General features: G+C 47.0%; 1 protein-coding gene across 1 annotated transcript in view; it reads right to left on the bottom strand.

Moving 5' to 3' along the window:
- Positions 1 to 14,483, bottom strand: part of SETBP1 (SET binding protein 1) — a 194,296-nt gene extending 179,813 nt beyond the window's left edge. The window contains exon 1 of the mRNA XM_040336153.1: positions 13,086 to 14,483. The gene's annotated coding sequence lies outside the window, so the exon portion shown is untranslated. The remainder of the gene's footprint in view (positions 1 to 13,085) is intronic.
- Between the last annotated feature and the right edge of the window lie 8,971 nt (positions 14,484 to 23,454).

The following is a 23,454-nucleotide window of genomic DNA, read 5'->3' as shown; positions in this document are numbered from 1 at the left end:
TCCCTCCCCTCTCCCTGATCCCATCCCCTCCCCACCACCATCCCTCTGCCCCTGATCCCATCCCCACCACCATCTCATCCCACCCCCCATAAATGTTTTTTCTAAATAGCTTCCTTTACCTTAGTGCAGTCCTCCTTCACTTACCTCATCCTTCCATTTTGCTTTTAAAATGTCCTTATTTCTTCTGAGAAATCCTCACTTCCTGTTCTTCTGTCTGTAACTCCACACAGTAATGCAAGGCTTTCTTCCTGGTGTGGAGAAAACCTCTTGAAGGGGGTAGGGGGCGAGCAGGCAAGTCAGGACACCCTCTACTTTGCAAATAGAGAATTAGCTGTGTGTTAGTGGGCGTCCTGACTCTCCTGCTCACCCCCTTAAGAGACTTTCTCCACACCAGGGAGAAAGCCTCGCATTACTGTGTGGATTTACAGACAGAAGAACAGGAAGTGAGGATTTCTCAGAAGAAATAAGGAGATTTAAAAGCAAAATCGAAGGATGAAGTAAGTGAAGGAGGACTGCACTAAGGTAAAGAAAGCTATTTAGGGGAAAAAAAATGCAGGAGCGGACTTTGCTAACCTCCTCCTGAAAAATGCTAGTTGTATTTTGTTATGGAGATGTCCTCTTATTTCCTGTTGTGTCACTGGGACAGGAAGTGAAGGCAAGTCAGTGGACCATAAACATCTTTCATGTTGTGTCCTTCTATCTATTGACCACTTAAAGCGGGAGTTCACCCGAATTTTTTTTTTTTTAACCTTAGATTGAGGCTCATTTTGTCAAGGGGAATCGGGTAGTTTTTTTAAAATCGAAGCAGTACTTACCGTTTTAGAGAGCGATCTTCTCCGCCGCTTCCGGGTATGGGCTGCAGGACTGGGCGTTCCTATTTGATTGACAGGCTTCCGACAGTCGCATCTATCGCGTCACGTTTTTTCCGAAAGTAGCTGAATGTCGGTGCGCAGGCGCCGTATAGAGCCGCACCGACGTTCGGCTTCTTTCGGCTACTCGTGACGCGATGTATGCGACCGTCGGAAGCCTGTCAATCAAATAGGAACGCCCAGTCCCGAAGACCATACCCGGAAGCGGCGGAGAAGATCGCTCTCTAAAACGGTAAGTACGGCTTTGATTTTAAAAAAACTACCCGATTCCCCTTGACAAAATGAGCATCAATCTAAGGTTAAAAAAAAAATTTCGGGTGAACTCCCGCTTTAAGTGGTCAATAGATAGAAGGACACAACATGAAAGATGTTTATGGTCCACCGACTTGCCTTCACTTCCTGTCCCAGTGACACAACAGGAAATAAGAGGATATCTCCATAACAAAATACAACTAGCATTTTTCAGGAGGAGGTTAGCAAAGTCCGCTCCTGCATTTCTCTCACGATGGGCGCCACCTCATAATCTACATACATATCGCCGACATTACCAGACACCGCGCAGATCTGCATTCTGCAACAACAGAAACAATTTGGGAAGACAGAAAACAAAAGCACTTCCAGTAAAGCACACAACAACAACAGTCTGGGATACACTGCAAATATATTTTGGCAATCCGTTGCATTATTTTTACAGCTGTCAAATTTAATGAAACACATTCGCTTTGGACACAAAATCTATAATAATTTCATGTCTGCCATGGCTTAGAGCGCTCCTCCCGATGATTCATCTCACGAGCTACAATGTTTCCATCAAAACAAACAGCTCTGGCTCTGGGCTGCTGTAATAAACTTTCAGGCTAAGGGCAGCTGGGGGCCCCGGCCATCAAATCGCGAAGAAAACCAGGCCAAATCACAAATTTTTATTTATTTTCCTCTCCTAAATGCAGGCAGATTTGTCCAATCCAAGAAGAACCGCGCAAAAGTCAAGATGGCTTGGATTACTTAAAAGTGGCTTTGAAGAAAAGAAAAAAATAATTCTTACAGCAGCTATTAGCACAAGAGGTCGACCGATATATCGGCCGGTATTTGGCCGTTTTGGAGAAATCAGCATCGTCCGATTTTTATCCAAATTAGGCCGATATTTTACATGGCCGCTAGTGGTGCCACGGGATCCGGAGCTAGGCCAATGCCGCGGTCTTTCCTGATGCTGTGACCGCGGCGCCAATCCACCTAGCTCTGGAGCCGTGGCCATCTTGGTACACCCAGCGCGGCGGTCCTCCTCTCTGTTTTTCAATTCTTTTCAATTCTTGTTAAAAAAAAATAAAGCACATTTACAGATGTGGCTCAAGCCGACATTTACACAAAAGCCAATTGGCCACAGCAGTGACCTATCTCCTCTCTCTCTCTTCCCCTCCATATGCTCCAAGGTTTCAATTTGGCACACCAACAAAAACTTCTGCTGTGCACTCTTTAGCTAACCCATATTGACCTTTTGTCTTGCATATGTATAGTACAGAATTCCAGTGCCATCGGCCAGTGGCAATACCAGTGCCACCATCCAGTGCCAATTAGTGCCACCTTCCACCAAGTGCCATCTGCCAATGCCACCTGCCAGTGCCAATACCAGTGCCACCATCCAGGACCAAGCAGTGCCACCTTCCATCAAGTGCCACCTGCCAGTGCGATGCAGTGCCAACTAAAGCCATCAGTGCCACCTGCCAATGTCAACCAGTGTGAAACTATTGCCACCCAGTGCCATCTGCCAGTGCCAATTAGTGCCACCTGCCAGTCAGTGCCACTTGCCAGTCACCTGTTAGTGCCACCTGCCAATCGGTGCCATCTGCTAGTACCATCCAGTGCAACCTGCCAGTGCCAATAAGTCCCCCGGGGAGTAGGCGTTCCTAAGACGAGGCATAGATGATTGACGTGCGGGTAAAGCGCATCATCACCTTCCGAAAATATCTGAGGGGGACTCGGCACTTTGCGGCGCAGTCAGCTCTACACGGCAGGCGCAGGATAGCACCGTAAAGAGCAGAGTCCCCGTCGGATATTTTCGGAAGGCGATGACGCGCTTTACCCGCACGTCAATCATCTCCTGGGAGGATCAACACTCACTCCCTGGAGACATTGCGCAGAGCTCACGGTCAGGGAAAAGAAGCGACACGCCCAATCCCTGCAAGGAAGAAGAGCCGGAAGTGCGGCTGAAGACAGGTAAGTGTACAGACTTAAAAAAAAAAGACGACGCTACAAGCCTTTATTAAAGGCTGGAGATAGGTTAGGTAAAAAGTAAATTTTGAGGGTGAACCTCCTCTTTAAAGCGGGAGTTCACCCAATTCTTTTTTTTTTTTCTATTTTCCCCGTAGCTTCATGCTCGTTTTGTCTAGGGGAATCAGCTATTTGTTTTAAAATATGATCCGTACTTACCCGTTTTCGAGATGCATCTTCTCCGTCGCTTCCGGGTATGGGTCTTCGGGAGCGGGCGTTCCTTCTTGATTGACAGTCTTCCGAGAGGCTTCCGACGGTCGCATCCCTCGCGTCACTCGTAGCCGAACGTCGGTGTGGCTCTATACTGCGCCTGCGCACCGACGTTCGGCTTCTTTCGGAAAATCGTGACGCGATGGATGCGACCGTCGGAAGCCTCTCGGAAGACTGACAATCAAGAAGGAACGCACAGTCCCGCAGCCCATACCCGGAAGCGGCGGAGAAGATGCATCTCGAAAACGGGTAAGTACGGATCATATTTTAAAAACAAATAGCCGATTCCCCTAGACAAAACGAGCATGAAGCTAAGGGGAAAATGTGTTCGCTGTGGGTGAACCTCCGCTTTAAGCTCTGCACACACGATAGGATATCTGATGGAATCTAATGGATTGTTTCGTCGGATATCCGATCAAGCCGACTTTCTTCAGTCTTGCCTACACACCATCAGTCAAAAATCCTACCGTGTCCAAACGCGGTGACTTAAAACACTACGACGTGCTGAGAAAAATGAAGTTCAATGCTTCCGAGCATGCTTCGACTTGATTCTGAGCATGCCTGGATTTTTGACCAATGGACTTCCACACAGACCATCGTTTTTTTCCCCATCGGTTTTTTATCCATAGGAAAAAAAAAAAAAATGTAAAAACGTGTTCTTTTTTTTTCACCGATGGAAAACAAACCGATGGGGCCCACACACGATCGGTTTGTCCGATGAAAGCGGTCTGTTTTCATCAGACAAAGCGATCGTGTGTACAGGGCTTTACACCTTGTAGGTTGCCAACCACCGCTATACATACACTAGCCCAAGGCGGTTTAAGCTTGTAAGATCTGTAGCCAGCTACTCCTTTCGAAAGTAGCTTTACGTTTACCAGTATGGGGTTACATAACCCAAGGCTTATCCAAAAGCCAAAACAACAATCGCCAGTTTGCAAACATGAAAAGCCAATCACCGTTCCTCTGGGCACCCAACAGCCCAGCGTGAGTCCTTGTCTTGGCTGACAAATGTTACAGACACCGACCAGGTCAAAGAGCAAACGAGGATCAATTTCCTATTCAGCAATCAAAAGACGAGCCACCCCAGCAAGAGGCATGCACTGTAGAATTGTACAGGAAAGCCAGACAACATGGTCCCACACCCGACTAACAGGGAGGGTGAGGGGATCTATTTATACAAGTGTGAGTGATGGGGTGGGGGAGACGACTGCCTTCTTAAGCAAATGTCACTGTGTAGCTTAGGGGGGTCTCAGAGCAAGATCGCCAATGCAACCAAAAAAACAAAGCCAGCAGGAGGGACAGCCCGGGAGAACAGAAACAAGTGGCATCCTGCAAGTTGTTTTTCTAGACCAGTTAGAACAAGAGTACGCGATCCTTGCACGCGGTTTTGGGGTTTCATTTTGCCTCAACAGGAAGTCCTGCCGCTGTAAGGGTAACAGAGCAAGGAGGGGGGCGGCAAGGTGGGACCCTTTTCGCCATCTCTGAGCCTTCTCTGCTGGATACAAATAATAAACTCTATCTCCCTCCTGAGAATGTCAAATCAACAGCGAGATTATCTGCAGACTTTACTGCAAGCGGAAACCAATAGGAAATACTTGTCACAGCTGCTGTCTGTTATTCACTTAGATATAGGCGACCCTTGTTAAAAACACAAGCGCTGACATGACCGGTAAAGACAGACATGGACTGGACGAGGGCTACATGGGCACAGCTGGCACCCCTTGGTTAAACAGAGCATGGAATAATCAGCAAGTATAGGGATGACTTGATCTGAATCACAGATTAGAGATCAATATCAGCTGGGGATGCAAGAGAAACTCTTGAGTAACAAGTCTAAAATCGATGAAAGATAAATGGAGATCCAGATAGAGAAGGAGAGCATATGAAAAGGCAGCCAGTCCAGTACATACACCGGGCAACTTTCAGGAGCCGTGGCAAGTCTGGTCTATGAAGGTTTTCATGTATCCAGATCATGGCATAGGCCAGCCTCTTAACCACTTCAATACCAAGGAAATTATACACCTTCCTGCCCAGGCCAATGTTTAGCTTTCAGGGCTGTCGCAATTTGAATGACAATTGCATGCTATATTGTACCCAAACAACATTTTTTTTTATCGTTTTGATCCCACAAATAGAGCTTTCTTTTGGTGGTATTTGATCATCTCTGTATTTTTTTTTTTTGTGCAAAAAATAAAGACCGAAAAAAAGTTTCTTTGTGTCTGTTAATTGTTTTGTAAATACGTTTTCTTCTTCAATGATGGGCACCGATATGCACCCATAGGCAGCACCAATTGGCACCCATAGGCGGCACGACACTGATGGGTGGCACCAAATTAATTTTTCATAATGGTGCCAATCAGTGCCCATTTGTGGGCCAGTGCCCACAAATGGGTACATATTTGGCATGTATTTTCATATGTGGATGGCCATGGGGGATGTACCTGGCCATCCACATGCTAGGGGCTTCCCTGGTGGTCCAGTGTGGGGACTGCGGTGATAAACAATCAGCGCAGACCCCCCGTGTCAGGAGAGCCGCCAATCGGCTCTACTCTACTCGCGTCTGTCAGACACGAGTGAGGAAAAGCCGATCAACGGCTCTTCCTGTTTACATTGTGATCAGCCGGCTGATCACATGATAAACCCCCCCCCCCCCCCCCCCGAGATCTGTGAAGCGGTGTGTCAGACCGACACACCGCACCACCGATCCCCACAGGTGCGCAGCGGCTGTTATCCTGCTGGACATCATATGACGCCCCGTGACAGGATAACGCAAACCACCTTCCGGCCGTCCTTTTGCTATACGCCGGGCGGTAAGTGGTTAATCAGGGTTATGCAGAACCCTAGGGTTTCTCCAGAGATTGCTGGGGGTTCCACAAGAAGTTTCTGCCTCTGGAATTCTCACACTCCCAACCTGGATATCCAAGAAGCAGAAACTTCTTATGGAACCCCCAGCAACCCCTGGAGGAACCCTAGAGTTCTGAAAAAAACATGGTTGAGAGGTTGCCCAATGCCATGATCTGGATACATGCAAACCTTCACAGATCAGATTTACCATGGTATCTAATGCCCTTGAGCATTTGTTGGCTCTTAAAATTCTCCCCCTCTCTACCTATTGGGCGGCCTCTCAACCAGGGCTCCTCCAAAGGTTGCCAGGGGTTCCACAAGTATTTTCTGCCTCTTGGATGTCCAGATAGACAGGAAGAGAATTCAAGACCCAACAAAAGGGGAACCTTTAGAGGTCATGGTAAATCTGATCTGTGAAGGTTTGCATGTATCCAGATGATGGCATAGGGCAGCCTCTTAACCAGTGTTCTGTAGAACCCTAGGATTCCTCCAGCGGTTGCTAGGGGTTCCACAAGAGGTTTCTGCCTCTTGGGATACCTAGATAGATAGGAAGAGAATTCAAGAGCCAACAAGTGCAGTATGCATACCAGGCAACCTTTAGATGCCGTGGTAAACCTGATCTGTAAAATGTTTGCATGTACTCATGGTATAGGTCAGCCTCTTAACCAGAGATCTTTAGAGCTTACTAGGGGCTTTGTGCAATTTCTGCCTCTTGCCTCCAGTTAGAGAGGGAGAGAATTTGGAGAGCCAGTGCAGTATGCATACCAGGCAACTTTTAGACACCAGGATAGATCTGGTGTGTGAAGGCTTGCACAGATCCTTGTCATAGCATAGGGCAGTCTCTCAACCAGGGTTCCTCTAGAGGTTGCTGTGAGCGTCCGACCCAGTGGCCACCGGTGCAAGGAGCGTCCGACCCAGTGGCCACCGGTGCAAGGAGCGTCCGACCCAGTGGCCACCGGTGCAAGGAGCGTCCGACCCAGTGGCCACCGGTGCAAGGAGCGTCCGACCCAGTGGCCACCGGTGCAAGGAGCGTCCGACCCAGTGGCCACCGGTGCAAGGAGCGTCCGACCCAGTGGCCACCGGTGCAAGGAGCGTCCGACCCAGTGGCCACCGGAGCAAGGAGCGTCCGACCCAGTGGCCACCGGAGCAAGGAGCGTCCGACCCAGTGGCCACCGGAGCAAGGAGCGTCCTTCCCAATGGCCACCGGAGCAAGGAGCGTCCTTCCCAATGGCCACCGGAGCAAGGAGCGTCTGACCCAGTGGCCACCGGAGCAAGGAGCGTCCTTCCCAGTGGCCACCGGCGCAAGGAGCGTCCTTCCCAGTGGCCACCGGCGCAAGGAGCGTCCTTCCCAGTGGCCACCGGTGCAAGGAGCGTCCTTCCCAGTGGCCACCGGCGCAAGGAGCGTCCTTCCCAGTGGCCACCGGCGCAAGGAGCGTCCTTCCCAGTGGCCACCGGCGCAAGGAGCGTCCTTCCCAGTGGCCACCGGCGCAAGGAGCGTCCTTCCCAGTGGCCACCGGCGCAAGGAGCGTCCTTCCCAGTGGCCACCGGCGCAAGGAGCGTCCTTCCCAGTGGCCACCGGCGCAAGGAGCGTCCTTCCCAGTGGCCACCGGCGCAAGGAGCGTCCTTCCCAGTGGCCACCGGCGCAAGGAGCGTCCTTCCCAGTGGCCACCGGCGCAAGGAGCGTCCTTCCCAGTGGCCACCGGCGCAAGGAGCGTCCTTCCCAGTGGCCACCGGCGCAAGGAGCGTCCTTCCCAGTGGCCACCGGCGCAAGGAGCGTCCTTCCCAGTGGCCACCGGCGCAAGGAGCGTCCTTCCCAGTGGCCAGCACCCCCCCCCCCCGCCTTTTATTTTTACCTGGTGATACTACTGGTAACACACTTCCCTCTAAGAGTGACCACACTCTCTCTCTCCTGCTCATATCTTTAACAGAGTGATGTTCTGCAGTCCACCGAAAAGAACGTAGAATGATAACATTAAGTGGAAATTACAAGGGCACTGGATTTCTGGCAGGATCAACCGATATTTTCTTAACGTGTGGAACATCTGCTTAGTCCAGGGATCTTCAAACTACGGCCCTCCAGCTGTTGCGGAACTACACATCCCATGAGGCATTGCAAAACTCTGACATTCACAGACATGACTAGGCATGATGGGAATTGAAGTTCCTGAACAACTGAATGGCTGTAGTTTGAAGACCCATGGCTTAGTCTGAAAAATTAATACGATTGCAGCCAACCACATCCAAGAACTGGTAAGCTGCAATATATAATTTTTTTGTTTGTTTTGGGGGTTTAGATATACTTTAAATGAGAAAGTAACTAAAGACAGCTATATGAACATATGTAGTTCCCCAACTGAAAACTATCAACTTTTTGGTTGTGTTTATCACATGCACATGTGGTTTGTTGGACACAAGGGTTCAATGACTAACCTTGACTTCCAGACTGTATGACAGAAGACAAAAAAAGGGGGAGGAGGGGATGTACAGAGACCACTTAGATGTGCAAATGAAGTCACTGCATGGGGTCACACTTGTCATCTTGGTCTATCAAAACCTGAACAAGTGTCTGTCTATGATTGGCTCTCTCAACCTTTTTACCCAAGGAGGAACCCTTAAAATAATTTCTAGGTCTTTTAAAACCAATTCATTGGGGGGGTCAGTGAGAGCAATGTCCCTTGCATTGGTGACCAGTGGGAAAAAATGCCCCCCTAGAATGTTGGCGCTGAAACTATGTAGACACCATCAGATAGGTGATCCATCATCACCCACCGCTCTAGGAACCCCTATAGGTGGTACCCCAATGTTGTACAGAGCCCTGTTTGAGAAAGACGGGTCTATGAAGAACCTACAAGAAGGCGCACACTATGGGCCAGATTCACGTAGAACCGCGTATCTTTGTGCGGGCGTAACGTATCCTATTTATGTTACGCCTCCGCAACTTTGACAGGCAAGTGCCGTATTCTCAAACCAAAGTTGCGGCAGCGTAGCGTAAATAGGCCAGTGTAAGCCCGCCTAGTTCAAATGTGGTAGATGTGGGCGTGTGTTATGAAAAGGTTATGTGACCCCACGTAAATGACGCTTTTTACGTACGGCGCATGCGCGGTCCGTGAAAGTATCCCAGTGCGCATGTTCCAAATTAACCCGCAAGAAGCCAATGCTTTCGACGTGAACGTAAATGACGCCCAGCCCTATTCGCGAACGACTTACGCAAACAACGTAAATTTTTCAAAATTCGCCGCGGGAACGACGTCCATACCATTGGTACGCCTCATGTACGCCTCATATAGCAGGGGTAACTTTACGCCGGGAAAAGCCTAACGTAAACGGCGTATCTGTACTGCGTCGGCTGGGCGTACGTTCGTGAATTGGCGTATCTAGCTGATTTACATATTTCTAGGCGTAAATCAGCGTACACGCCCCTACCGGCCAGCGTAAATATGCAGTTAAGATCCGACGGCGTAAGAGACTTACGCCGGTCGGATCTAATACAAATCTATGCGTAACTGATTCTAAGAATCAGGCGTATAGATACGACGACTCGGACTCAGAGTTACGACGGCGTATCTGGAAATACGCCGGCGTAACTCGTACGAGAATCCGGGCCTATAAGTGTATGGCCAAATCTTTGCAACCTGGCAGGTCTACAACCCTAGCCAAACATCCTGGCCAAGAAAAGATGACCTAATACACTTGCAGATGAAACCCGGAACTATGTAGGCACCATCAAATGGGAGGTCAACCATCCAGTTTTGGGAATCCCTATAAAAAGGATCCCCAATGTTCTACAGAACCCTGTTTGGAAAGGCAAGCCTTTAAAGGCTAGGCTAACCCTGGAACCTAGAAAAAGAGCACATTATAAGCTTCCAACCAAACAAGCTTTCAGATGCAGCTGTACTAGCGGAATGGGAAGGTTGTGCCAATAATCTACAAATTAGGCCAGTAATCATCACCACGTCGTGAAACCTCGAGCCAGACCTATAGAGGTGACTGCTGGTGCATTAATCTGCTTTAATGAGATTATATACAACTTCCAACCTGCCCTGACTACACGCTGAGATTGCTGCTGCACCAATCCCTGGGCTGAGTGTATACATGACGGGCAATGCCAAGCCGGAGTCACAAGATGTACCATGCTTAATGGAACTGCAGCAGATCAGGGACACTGTGTCAGTCTAGACTTCATGTGCTGAGAAGACCCCCCAAACCAGTCTACAGCCCACCAGGTACATTATGTGTGCTATCCGGGGGGGAACATAGAATAAGCGCACCAGGTATGTTATGTGTGCTATCCAAGGGGGGACATAGAATAAGCGCACCAGGTATGTTATTGTGTGCTATCCAAGGGGGAACATAGAATAAGTGCACGAGGTATGTCATGTGTTCTATCCAAGGGGGAACATAGAATAAGTGCACCAGGTATGTTATGTGTGCTATCCAAGGGGGAACATAGAATGAGCCCACCAGGTACATTATGTGTGCTATCCAAGGGGGAACATAGAATAAGTGCACCAGGTACATTATGTGTGCTATCCAAGGGGGAACATAGAATGAGCCCACCAGGTACATTATGTGTGCTATCCAAGGGAGAACATAGAATAAGCGCACCAGGTATGTTATGTGTGCTATCCAAGGGGGGAACATAGAATAAGCGCACCAGGTATGTTATGTGTGCTATCCAAGGGGGGAACATAGAATAAGCGCACCAGGTATGTTATGTGTGCTATCCAAGGGGGAACATAGGATAAGTGCACCAGGTATGTTAATGTGTGCTATCCCAGGCAGAAGCTAGAATAAGCCTACCAGGTACATTATGTGTGCTATCCAGGGGGGGGGGGGGGGGAATAAGTGCATATGTATGTGAATATGTACTATGCAAGGGGGTAGATCGAGTAAGCCTACCAGTGTGTTCCTTCTTGTAGGTTCCAGCATTAAACCTAGTCTTCATAGACCGGTCTTTGTCAACATTGGCGTCCCTCGAGCTGTGGGTGATGAACCCCCTATTTGATGGTGCCTACATAGTTTCAGGGTCAACATCACTTGGCAGAGCCAGCTTCGGATCTTTTTTAGAGATGAATAAGCCCATCAGGTACGTTATATGTACTAGCCAAAGGGGTAGATAGAATAAGCCTACCAGGTACGTTATATGTGTTATCCAGGGGGGGGGGGGGGATAGAATAAGCCCATCAGGTACGTTACATGTACTATCCAAGGGGGAAGATAGAATAAGCCTTGCAGGTACTTTATATGCGTTATCCGGGGGGGGGGGGGGAGGGGGTTTAGAATAAGCCCATCAGGTACGTTACATGTACTATCCAAGGGGGAAGATAAAATAAGCCTTCCGGGTACGTTATATGTGTTATCTGGGGGGGGGTAGAATAAGCACATCAGGTACGTTACATGTACTATCCAAGGGGGAAGATAAAATAAGCCTTCCAGGTACGTTATATGTGTTATCTGGGGGGGGGTAGAATAAGCACATCAGGTACATTACATGTACTATCCAAGGGGGAAGATAAAATAAGCCTTCCAGGTACGTTATATGTGTTATCTGGGGGGGGTAGAATAAGCACATCAGGTACATTACATGTACTATCCAAGGGGGAAGATGACATGGTAGGCTTATACTATCTTCCCCCTTGGATAGTACGTATAAAAATGTACCTGTGGGCTTATTCTAGGTGTGCTAAGGGGGAGATCGTTTTTTCTTCGATCGGGTACTTTAGAATAAGCACATTCGGTACGTTACATTACATGTCCTATCCAAGAGAGAAGATAGAATAAGCCTACCAGGTACTTTGTATGTGCTATCCAAGGGGAGAAGATATAACGTACCCGGTAGGCTTATTCTAGCTTCTCCCCTTGGATGGCACATAGAATAAGCCTACCAGGTATGTTGTATGTGATATCCATGGAGAAGATAGAGTAAGTCTACCAGGTCCGTTGTATGTCCTATCCAAGGGAGAAGACAGAATAAGCCCACCAGGTACGTTACATGTCCTATCCAAGGGAGAAGGTATAATAAGCCCACCATGTACGTTACGTTACATGTCCTATCCAAGGGAGAAGACAGAATAAGCCCACCAGGTACGTTACATGTCCTATCCAAGGGAGAAGGTATAATAAGCCCACCAGGTACGTTACATGTCCTATCCAAGGGAGAAGACAGAATAAGCCCACCAGGTACGTTACATGTCCTATCCAAGGGAGAAGATAGAATAAGCCCACCAGGTACGTTACATGTCCTATCCAAGGGAGAAGATAGAATAAGCCCACCAGGTACGTTACATGTCCTATCCAAGGGAGAAGGTATAATAAGCCCACCAGGTATGATATCTGTACTATCCAAGGGAGAAGATAGAATAAGCCCACCAGGTATGATATCTGTACTATCCAAGGGAGAAGATAGAATAAGCCCACCAGGTACAATATCTGTACTATCCAAGGGGGGGAGATGGAGCAGTCCCATCCTCCAACATGGGTGACAGATCTGGAGGAGCCTTTGACATGGCTGGCCTTGATCTGAGACCTCCATGATTCAATCACACACACAGCTCTCTATCTCCACTTAACCTGCAACTTCCCACCATCCAGACAAAAAGGTCAGCTCTGTGGTTTCAGGATCTGGGGGAGGAAATAAAAAGTCAACCCTGGATGACCTTGATCAGTCGTCCCCCCCCCCCCAACCAGAGGCGATCCATCCAATCCCAACAAACCAGATGACAGCCCACCTCTCATTAACAGCTCTCCCAGCAGGGGGCAGACTACTAATACCCTGCAGCCAAGCTGTCATTACACGTCAACCATTGATTGACAGCTTGGCCATCGACAGCTCCTCATCCATGCCAACAATGACCGCATATTAGGTGCTGCAACCCCCCCAAATGCCCAACAACCTACCCGTCCTCCAGGCGAGGAGAGCGATCACATCCCGGGCTCTGCGGCACTGCCATCATCATCATCATGTGTCACATAGGATCCGACGGGGGAAAATGGCGGCTCCACGAGTCCAGGGGAGGAAAAAAAAATCCAGCCCGGGGAAGGGAGAGGAGAGGGGTGGGGGTGGCAGAGAGTGGTGGTCGGGGAAGGGAGAGGGGGGGGGCGGCTGGGGAGGTGAAGCTGCTATTATCCCAGGCGATCAGGATTTGCTGAGCGATGCACTTTACCCAGATCGTTGGAAAAAGCCCGATCTGGATCTGACCGACGGTGCTGCTCGTTAAAGGGATCGGTTCAAAAAGTCCCGGTAACGTTGGTGTTATAGCTTCCTATCTCCTGCGATTGCTTGCTAGTCCCGGTAATAGGCTGCGATTGCTTGCAAGTCCCGGTAATAGGCTGCGATTGCTTGCAAGTCCCGGTAATAGGCTGCGATTGCTTGCAAGTCCCGGTAATAGGCTGCGATTGCTTGCAAGTCCCGGTAATAGGCTGCGATTGCTTGCAAGTCCCGGTAATAGGCTGCGATTGCTTGCTAGTCCCGGTAATAGGCTGCGATTGCTTCCAAATGCCCGCGATTGCTTCCCAGTCCCGGTAGAAGGCTACGAGTGCTTCCCAATGCCTGCGATTGCTTGCTACTCCCGGTAATAGGCTGCGATGGCTTCCTAATACCTGCGATTGCTTCCCAGTCTCGGTAATAGGCTGCGATTGCTTCCCAGTCGAATGGTGCGATTGCTTGCTAGTCCCGGTAATAGGCTGAGATTGCTTGCTAATCCCGGTAGAAGGCTGCGATCGCCTCCCAGTCCCGGTAGAAGGCTGCGATTGCTTGCTAGTCCCAGTAATAGGCTGCGATTGCTCCAAAGTCCCGGTAATAGGCTGAGATTGCTTCCCAGTCCCGGTAAAAGGCTACGATTGCTTCCCAGTCCCGGTAAAAGACTACGATTGCTTGCAAGTCCCGGTAATAGGGCGAGATTGCTTGCAAGTCCCGGTAATAGGGCGAGATTGCTTGCAAGTCCCGGTAATAGGGTGAGATTGCTTCCCAGTCCCGGTAGAAGGCTGCGATCGCTTCCTGGTGCCTGCGATTGCTTCCCAGTCCCGGTAGAAGGCTGCGATCGCTTGCTAATCCCGGTAAAAAGGCAGCCGATCTCTCCCAGTCCTGATAAATCCTTGCGATCCCAGGCCAAGGTTTGAGCCCTCTCCCGGTGTACGGTGTGTGTGTGTAGAGAGAAGGATCGGATGGTGTCCCGGTGGTGGCGGGCGCGCGGTGGTGTCGGGTGGGCGGCGCGCGCTGTATACAATGTATCTCTTCTCCTCTCCCGGGCCGGATGGAAGGTTTCCTCCTCTCTGGATACAATGTGTCGCTCGGCTCCCCCCTCCTCCTCCTCCTCCTTCTCCCGCCTCCTCTTCTCCCCGATCCTCATACACTGTAATGGATCACAAAATGTCCGCTCCGCCTGTCTAATGAGAGCCGGCCGCCCCCTCCTGGCTGGCTGTCTGTCTGTTCCCCCCTCTCTCCTCCCCCTCCCGGGTGTCTCTCCCCCCCCTGCAGTAGCAGATGCTAATGAAGGATAATGGACTCCACACTGCCGCTACCTGACACCGGGGGGAGGGGCCGAGCCGGGCTCTGATTGGTGCACACGCTCCACCATCCACTCCTTATCGATACTCTATAATATCGCTGATCGATATGGGATCCTATCGGTATTTTTTTTTTTGCCAAACAACACAAAACAATTGATCATTTTCCGCCTATAAATGATCAATTTATGTTCTTCTGATCAATAGTCGATCGCACAATTGATGGATGCGCCAGATGACAGGGAAGTGACATCTCATCGATCAATGCAAGTTCTCCATCAGATACAGAGGAGGCTGGGGGGCGAAATTTCGGGGGTGTGGGGCGAAAAACAAACTAAAAAAAAAAAAGAATCGATTGTAGCCACTGTGCCCATCAATTGCCACCACTGTGCCATCAAACGCAGCCACTGTGCCCATCAATTGCCACCACTGTGCCATCAAACGCAGCCACTGTGACCATCAATTGCCACCACTGTGCCATTAAACGCAGCCACTGTGCCCATCAATTGCCACCACTGTGCCATCAAACGCAGCCACTGTGCCCATCAATTGCCACCACTGTGCCATCAAACGCAGCCACTGTGCCATCAAACGCAGCCACTGTGCCCATCAATTGCCACCACTGTGCCATCAAACGCAGCCACTGTGCCCATCAATTGCCACCACTGTGCCATCAAACGCAGCCACTGTGCCCATCAATTGCCACCACTGTGCCCATCAAACGCAGCCACTGTGCCCATCAATTGCCACCACTGTGCCATCAAACGCAGCCACTGTGCCCATTAAACGCAGCCACCGTGCCCATCAAATGCAGCCACTGTGCCATCAAACGCAGCCACTGTGCCATCAAACGCAGCCACTGTGCCCAACAAATGCAGCCACTGTGCCCTCAACTGCAGCCACTGTGCCATCAAACGCAGCCACTGTGCCATCAAATGCAGCTACTGTGCCCATAAAATGCAGCCACTGTGCCCATCAATTGCCACCACTGTGCCCAATGCAGCCATTGTGCCATCAAACGTAGCCACTGTGCCCAGCTATTGTACCCATCAAATGCAGCCACTGTGCCCATCAAACGCAGCCACTGTGCCCATCAAACACAGCCACTGTGCCCATCAAATGCAGCCACTGTGCCCATCAAACGCAGCCACTGTACCATCAAACGCAGCCACTGTGCCATCAAACGCAGCTACTGTGCCCATAAAACGCAGCCACTGTGCCCATCAAATGCAGCCACTGTGCCCATCAAATGCAGCCACTGTGCCCATCAATTGCCACCACTGTGCCCATCAAATGCAGCCACTGTGCCATCAAACGTAGCCACTGTGCCCAGCTACTGTGCCCATCAAACGCAGCCACTGTGCCCATCAAGCGCAGCCACTGTGCCCATCAATTGCCGCCTTTGTGACCATCAAACGCAACCACTGTGACCATCAAATGCAGCCACTGTGCCCATCAAACGCAGCCACTGTGCCCATCAAACACAGCCACTGTTCCCATCAATTGCCACCACTGTGCCCAATGCAGCCACTGTGCCATCAAACGTAGCCACTGTGCCTAGCTATTGTGCCCATCAAATGCAGCCACCGTGCCCATCAAATGCAGCCACTGTGCCATCAAACGCAGCCACTGTGCCATCAAACGCAGCCACTGTGCCCAACAAATGCAGCCACTGTGCCCTCAACTGCAGCCACTGTGCCATCAAACGCAGCCACTGTGCCATCAAACGCAGCTACTGTGCCCATAAAATGCAGCCACTGTGCCCATCAATTGCCACCACTGTGCCCAATGCAGCCATTGTGCCATCAAACGTAGCCACTGTGCCCAGCTATTGTACCCATCAAATGCAGCCACTGTGCCCATCAAACGCAGCCACTGTGCCCATCAAACACAGCCACTGTGCCCATCAAATGCAGCCACTGTGCCCATCAAACGCAGCCACTGTACCATCAAACGCAGCCACTGTGCCATCAAACGCAGCTACTGTGCCCATAAAACGCAGCCACTGTGCCCATCAAATGCAGCCACTGTGCCCATCAAATGCAGCCACTGTGCCCATCAATTGCCACCACTGTGCCCATCAAACGCAGCCACTGTGCCATCAAACGTAGCCACTGTGCCCAGCTACTGTGCCCATCAAACGCAGCCACTGTGCCCATCAAGCGCAGCCACTGTGCCCATCAATTGCCGCCTTTGTGACCATCAAACGCAACCACTGTGACCATCAAAGGCCGCCACTGTGCCCATCAATTGCGGGCACCTTGCCCATCAAACACCTGTCGTTGCAGCCAATCAGGTGACAGGTAACAGACCCAAGCACCTGATTGGCTGAGAGGCGGTTCAGTGTTAGGAAAGCGATTAATTTGCTTTCCTAACACATCAGTGAATGAACTGCGAGCGCCAAGCATGGTGCCCGTTGTTCAATCAGATGCTTCCAAAAAATACCCACTGTGAAAAGGGGCCGGACACCTGAATAGGGGGTGTCAGCGGCGACCATAGATAGATTCATGCAATGCCCGAATCTATGGTGATAGAGAGGTGGCAGGAGAGAGGGGGCGGTGCCCGTGCGCCCTTTATGGACGCACCGCCACTGGTCAGATCTCTGTTTCCATCCTAATCCGATCAAATTTATGACCGCAAATGGCTGCCAAACGACGCAAAATGATCGATCATTTTTTTTCCCTGACCAATTTACTTGGTTTGATCAAATCTGATGTAAACCGAATCTAATAGCGGCCATACAAACTTCCATTTTTTTCTGTTCAATAGTCAATAACGCAATTGATCGATATGCCGATCATGGAGAAGTGGGATCCCTTCGGAAGTTCTCCATCAGATCTCTGTTTCCATCCTCCTATTCCGATCAAATTTATGACCGAAAAATTCTGCCAAATGACGCAAAACGATCGACCCCCGGCAGATTTACATCTAACGATGGCCGTACAGATGTCCATAAATGATCGATTTATTGTCTGATTAATAGTCGATCACACAATTGGTAGATATGCCAGATGATGGGGAAGAGGGATTGCATGGATAGTTTGGAATGATCTGGCAGATCTCTGATTCCATCCTTCTAATCCGATCAAATTCATCACCGTAAAATGATGTCAAACGATGCAAAACGATCGATCATTTTCCCCCCCAGGCAGATTTATATCTAACGGTGACCGAAAAAACCTCCATAAATATCGATTTATTTTCCAATCAATAGGATATGATCACCAAGTATAAATACATAAGGGGGGATATGATCACATGTATAAATACATAAGGGGGGATATGATCTCTATGTATAAATACATAGGGGGGGGGGATATGATCACATGTATAAATACATAAGGGGGGCTATGATCTTCATGTATAAAAACATAAGGGGGATATAATCTCCATGTATAAATACATAAGGGGGGGATATGATCTCCATGTATAAATGCATAAGGGGGATATGATCACCATGTATAAAGACATAAGGGGGGATATGATCACCATGTATAAATACATAAGGGGGGATATGATCACCATGTATAAATACATAAGGGGGGACATGATCACCATGTATAAATACATAAGGGGGGATATGATCTCCATGTATAAATACATAAGGGGGGATTTGATCTTCATGTATAAATACATAAGGGGGGGTATGATCTCCATGTATAAATACATAAGGGGGGATATGATCACCATGTATAAATACATAAGGGGGGATATGATCTCCATGTATAAATACATAAGGGGGGATATGATCTCCATGTATAAATACATAAGGGGGGATATGATCTCCATGTATAAATACATAAGGGGGGATATGATCACCATGTATAAATACATAAGGGGGGGTATGATCTCCATGTATAAATACATAAGGGGGGATATGATCACCATGTATAAATACATAAGGGGGGACATGATCACCATGTATAAATACATAAGGGGGGATATGATCTCCATGTATAAATACATAAGGGGGGATTTGATCTTCATGTATAAATACATAAGGGGGGGTATGATCTCCATGTATAAATACATAAGGGGGGATATGATCACCATGTATAAATACATAAGGGGGGATATGATCTCCATGTATAAATACATAAGGGGGGGTATGATCTCCATGTATAAATACATAAGGGGGGATATGATCACCATGTATAAATACATAAGGGGGGACATGATCACCATGTATAAATACATAAGGGGGGATATGATCTCCATGTATAAATACATAAGGGGGGATTTGATCTTCATGTATAAATACATAAGGGGGATATGATCTCCATGTATAAATACATAGGGGGGCATATGATCTCCATGTTTAAATACATAATGGGGGGGGGGGTTTGATCACATGTATAAATATATAAGGGGGGATAAGATCTCTATGTATAACTACACAAGGGGGGGATATGATCTCCATGTATAAATACATAAGGGGGGATATGATCACCATGTATAAATACATAAGGGGTGATATGATCTCCATGTATAAATACATAAGGGGGGATATGATCTCCATGAATAAATACATAAGGGGGGGATATGATCACCATGTATAAATACATAAGGGGGGGATATGATCTCCATGAATAAATACATAAGGGGGGGATATGATCTCCATGTATAAATACATAAGGGGGATATGATCTCCCTGTATACATACATAAGGGGGTATATGATCTCCATGTATAAATACATAAGGGGGGATATGATCACATGTATAAATACATAAGGGGGGATATGATCTCTATGTATAAATACATAGGGGGGGGGGGTATGATCACATGTATAAATACATAAGGGGGGCTATGATCTTCATGTATAAAAACATAAGGGGGATATAATCTCCATGTATAAATACATAAGGGGGGGATATGATCTCCATGTATAAATGCATAAGGGGGATATGATCACCATGTATAAAGACATAAGGGGGGATATGATCACCATGTATAAATACATAAGGGGGGATATGATCACCATGTATAAATACATAAGGGGGGACATGATCACCATGTATAAATACATAAGGGGGGATATGATCTCCATGTATAAATACATAAGGGGGGATTTGATCTTCATGTATAAATACATAAGGGGGGGTATGATCTCCATGTATAAATACATAAGGGGGGATATGATCACCATGTATAAATACATAAGGGGGGATATGATCTCCATGTATAAATACATAAGGGGGGATATGATCTCCATGTATAAATACATAAGGGGGGATATGATCTCCATGTATAAATACATAAGGGGGGATATGATCACCATGTATAAATACATAAGGGGGGGTATGATCTCCATGTATAAATACATAAGGGGGGATATGATCACCATGTATAAATACATAAGGGGGACATGATCACCATGTATAAATACATAAGGGGGGATATGATCTCCATGTATAAATACATAAGGGGGGATTTGATCTTCATGTATAAATACATAAGGGGGGGTATGATCTCCATGTATAAATACATAAGGGGGGATATGATCACCATGTATAAATACATAAGGGGGGATATGATCTCCATGTATAAATACATAAGGGGGGGTATGATCTCCATGTATAAATACATAAGGGGGGATATGATCACCATGTATAAATACATAAGGGGGGACATGATCACCATGTATAAATACATAAGGGGGGATATGATCTCCATGTATAAATACATAAGGGGGGATTTGATCTTCATGTATAAATACATAAGGGGGATATGATCTCCATGTATAAATACATAGGGGGGCATATGATCTCCATGTTTAAATACATAATGGGGGGGGGGTTTGATCACATGTATAAATATATAAGGGGGGATAAGATCTCTATGTATAACTACACAAGGGGGGGATATGATCTCCATGTATAAATACATAAGGGGGGATATGATCACCATGTATAAATACATAAGGGGTGATATGATCTCCATGTATAAATACATAAGGGGGGATATGATCTCCATGAATAAATACATAAGGGGGGGATATGATCACCATGTATAAATACATAAGGGGGGGATATGATCTCCATGAATAAATACATAAGGGGGGGATATGATCTCCATGTATAAATACATAAGGGGGATATGATCTCCATGTATAAATACATAAGGGGGGGATATGATCTCCATGTATAAATACATAGGGGGGGTATGATCTCCATGTACAAATACATAAGGGGGGATATGATCTCCATGTATAAATACATAAGGGGGGGATATGATCTCCCTGTATACATACATAAGGGGGGATATGATCTCCATGTATAAATACATAAGGGGGGATATGATATCCATGTATAAATACATGAGGGGGGATATGATCTCCATGTATAAATACATAAGGGGGGATATGATGTCCATGTATAAATACATAAGGGGGATATGATCTCTATGTATAAATACATAAGGGGGATATGATCTCTATGTATAAATATATAAGGGGGGATATGATCACCATGTATAAATACATAAGGGGGGATATGATCTCCATGTATAAATACATAAGGGGGGATATGATCACCATGTATAAATACATAAGGGGGATATGATCTCTATGTATAAATACATAAGGGGGGATATGCTCACCATGTATAAATACATAAGGGGGATATGATCTCCATGTATAAATACATAAGGGGGGGATATGATCACCATGTATAAATACATAAGGGGGGATATGCTCACCATGTATAAATACATAAGGGGGATATGATCTCCATGTATAAATACATAAGGGGGGATATGATCACCATGTATAAATACATAAGGGGGGAAATGATCACCATGTATAAATACATAAGGGGGGATATGATCTCCATGTATAAATACATAAGGGGGGGATATGATCTCCCTGTATACATACATAAGGGGGGATATGATCTCCATGTATAAATACATAAGGGGGGATATGATATCCATGTATAAATACATGAGGGGGGATATGATCTCCATGTATAAATACATAAGGGGGGATATGATGTCCATGTATAAATACATAAGGGGGATATGATCTCTATGTATAAATATATAAGGGGGGATATGATCACCATGTATAAATACATAAGGGGGGATATGATCTCCATGTATAAATACATAAGGGGGGATATGATCTCTATGTAAAAAAAAATAAGGGGGGGATATGATCACCATGTATAAATACATAGGGGGGGGATATGATCTCCATGTATAAATACATAAGGGGGGATATGATCTCCATGTATAAATACATAAGGGGGGATATGATCTCCATGTATACATACATAAGGGGGGGATATGATCTCCAGGTGTATATATACATAAGGGGGATGATCTTCATGTGTAAAAACATAAGGGGGGATATGATCTCCATGTATAAATACATAAGGGGGGAAATGATCACCATGTATAAATACATAAGGGGGGGATATGATCACTTTGTATAAATACCTAAGGGGGGATATGATCTCCATGTATAAATACATAAGGGGGGAAATGATCACCATGTATAAATACATAAGGGGGGGATATGATCACTGTGTATAAATACATAAGGGGGGATATGATCTCCATGTATAAATACTGTGACAGGGTACTTGGTTCCATGTATGTCAGTGAGAGGTTGGAAAGGTCAGCTTTCCCTGTCTTGGAAAGGGTTAAGCCTGGCCCAACAGGTAAACCTCCTCTCTCTCCCTATTAATTAGCAACACCTGATAGAGACAAGAGAGGGAGAGCTCAGTGTGAGAGGTATGCTGAGCTGGACGCACAGGTTGGAGACTGTCTACAATGGAGGAACAAGGTCTGTCACAGATAATCGTTTATTTGGACTGTTATTCTGTTTGTTTTTACTGGAGGCTGGAATAGCCCCTCCAGTACAGTGTAGTGAGGGACACTACTGTTAGTTAGCCTCCTAAATTGGAGTAGGCCATTGTGTTTTGTATTATTTCTTTTGAGTGCAATAAAGCTGTATTTATTGCTTAAGACCTGCGACTTTGCTGCAGTACATTACCGCTATTTCTGCGACTTTGTCACAAGACATAAGGGGGGGGGGGATATGATCTCCATGTATAAATACATAAGGGGGATATGATCACCATGTGTAAATACATAAGGGGGGATTATGATCACATGTATAAATACATAAGGGGGGGATATGATCTTCATGTATAAATACATAAGGGGGGACATGATCACCATGTATAAATACATAAGGGGGGATATGATCTCCATGTATAAATACATAAGGGGGGATTTGATCTTCATGTATAAATACATAGGGGGGCATATGATCTTCATGTATAAATACATAAGGGGGGGGATATGATCACCATGTATAAATATATAGGGGGGGATATGATCACCATGTATAAATATATAGGGGGGGATATGATCACCATGTATAAATACATGATCAATCATCTCTGGATGCAAAGCAATCGATCATTTTCTGATTAAATTTGATCGAAGCTGAGTCTATTGGTGACCATATGCTGCTCACAGGGAAGTGGAATTTGATTGATCGTTGAAAGTTATCCATCCAATCTCTGTTTTCCCGGAGCAGCCTCATCAGCTTCATTTCCAATCAATAGTCAATAATATATTTGATCGATATGTCCCCTGATCGGATAGTGGAATCCCATTGATTGTTGGAAATTCAGATCTCTGTTTTTTTTTCTTTTGAAAAGCCTGTGGCGTGCAAAACACAACCCAAAAACTCCACCCGATGCAGGAAAAAATGTGCACACACATAAAGAGTGAAACACAAAAAACTG

Source organism: Rana temporaria, chromosome 1 (genome assembly GCF_905171775.1).
Source record: "Rana temporaria chromosome 1, aRanTem1.1, whole genome shotgun sequence".
Lineage (NCBI taxonomy): Eukaryota > Metazoa > Chordata > Amphibia > Anura > Ranidae > Rana > Rana temporaria.
Note: the sequence above shows the minus strand (reverse complement) of the source record. Positions and strands in the feature narration are given on the sequence as shown.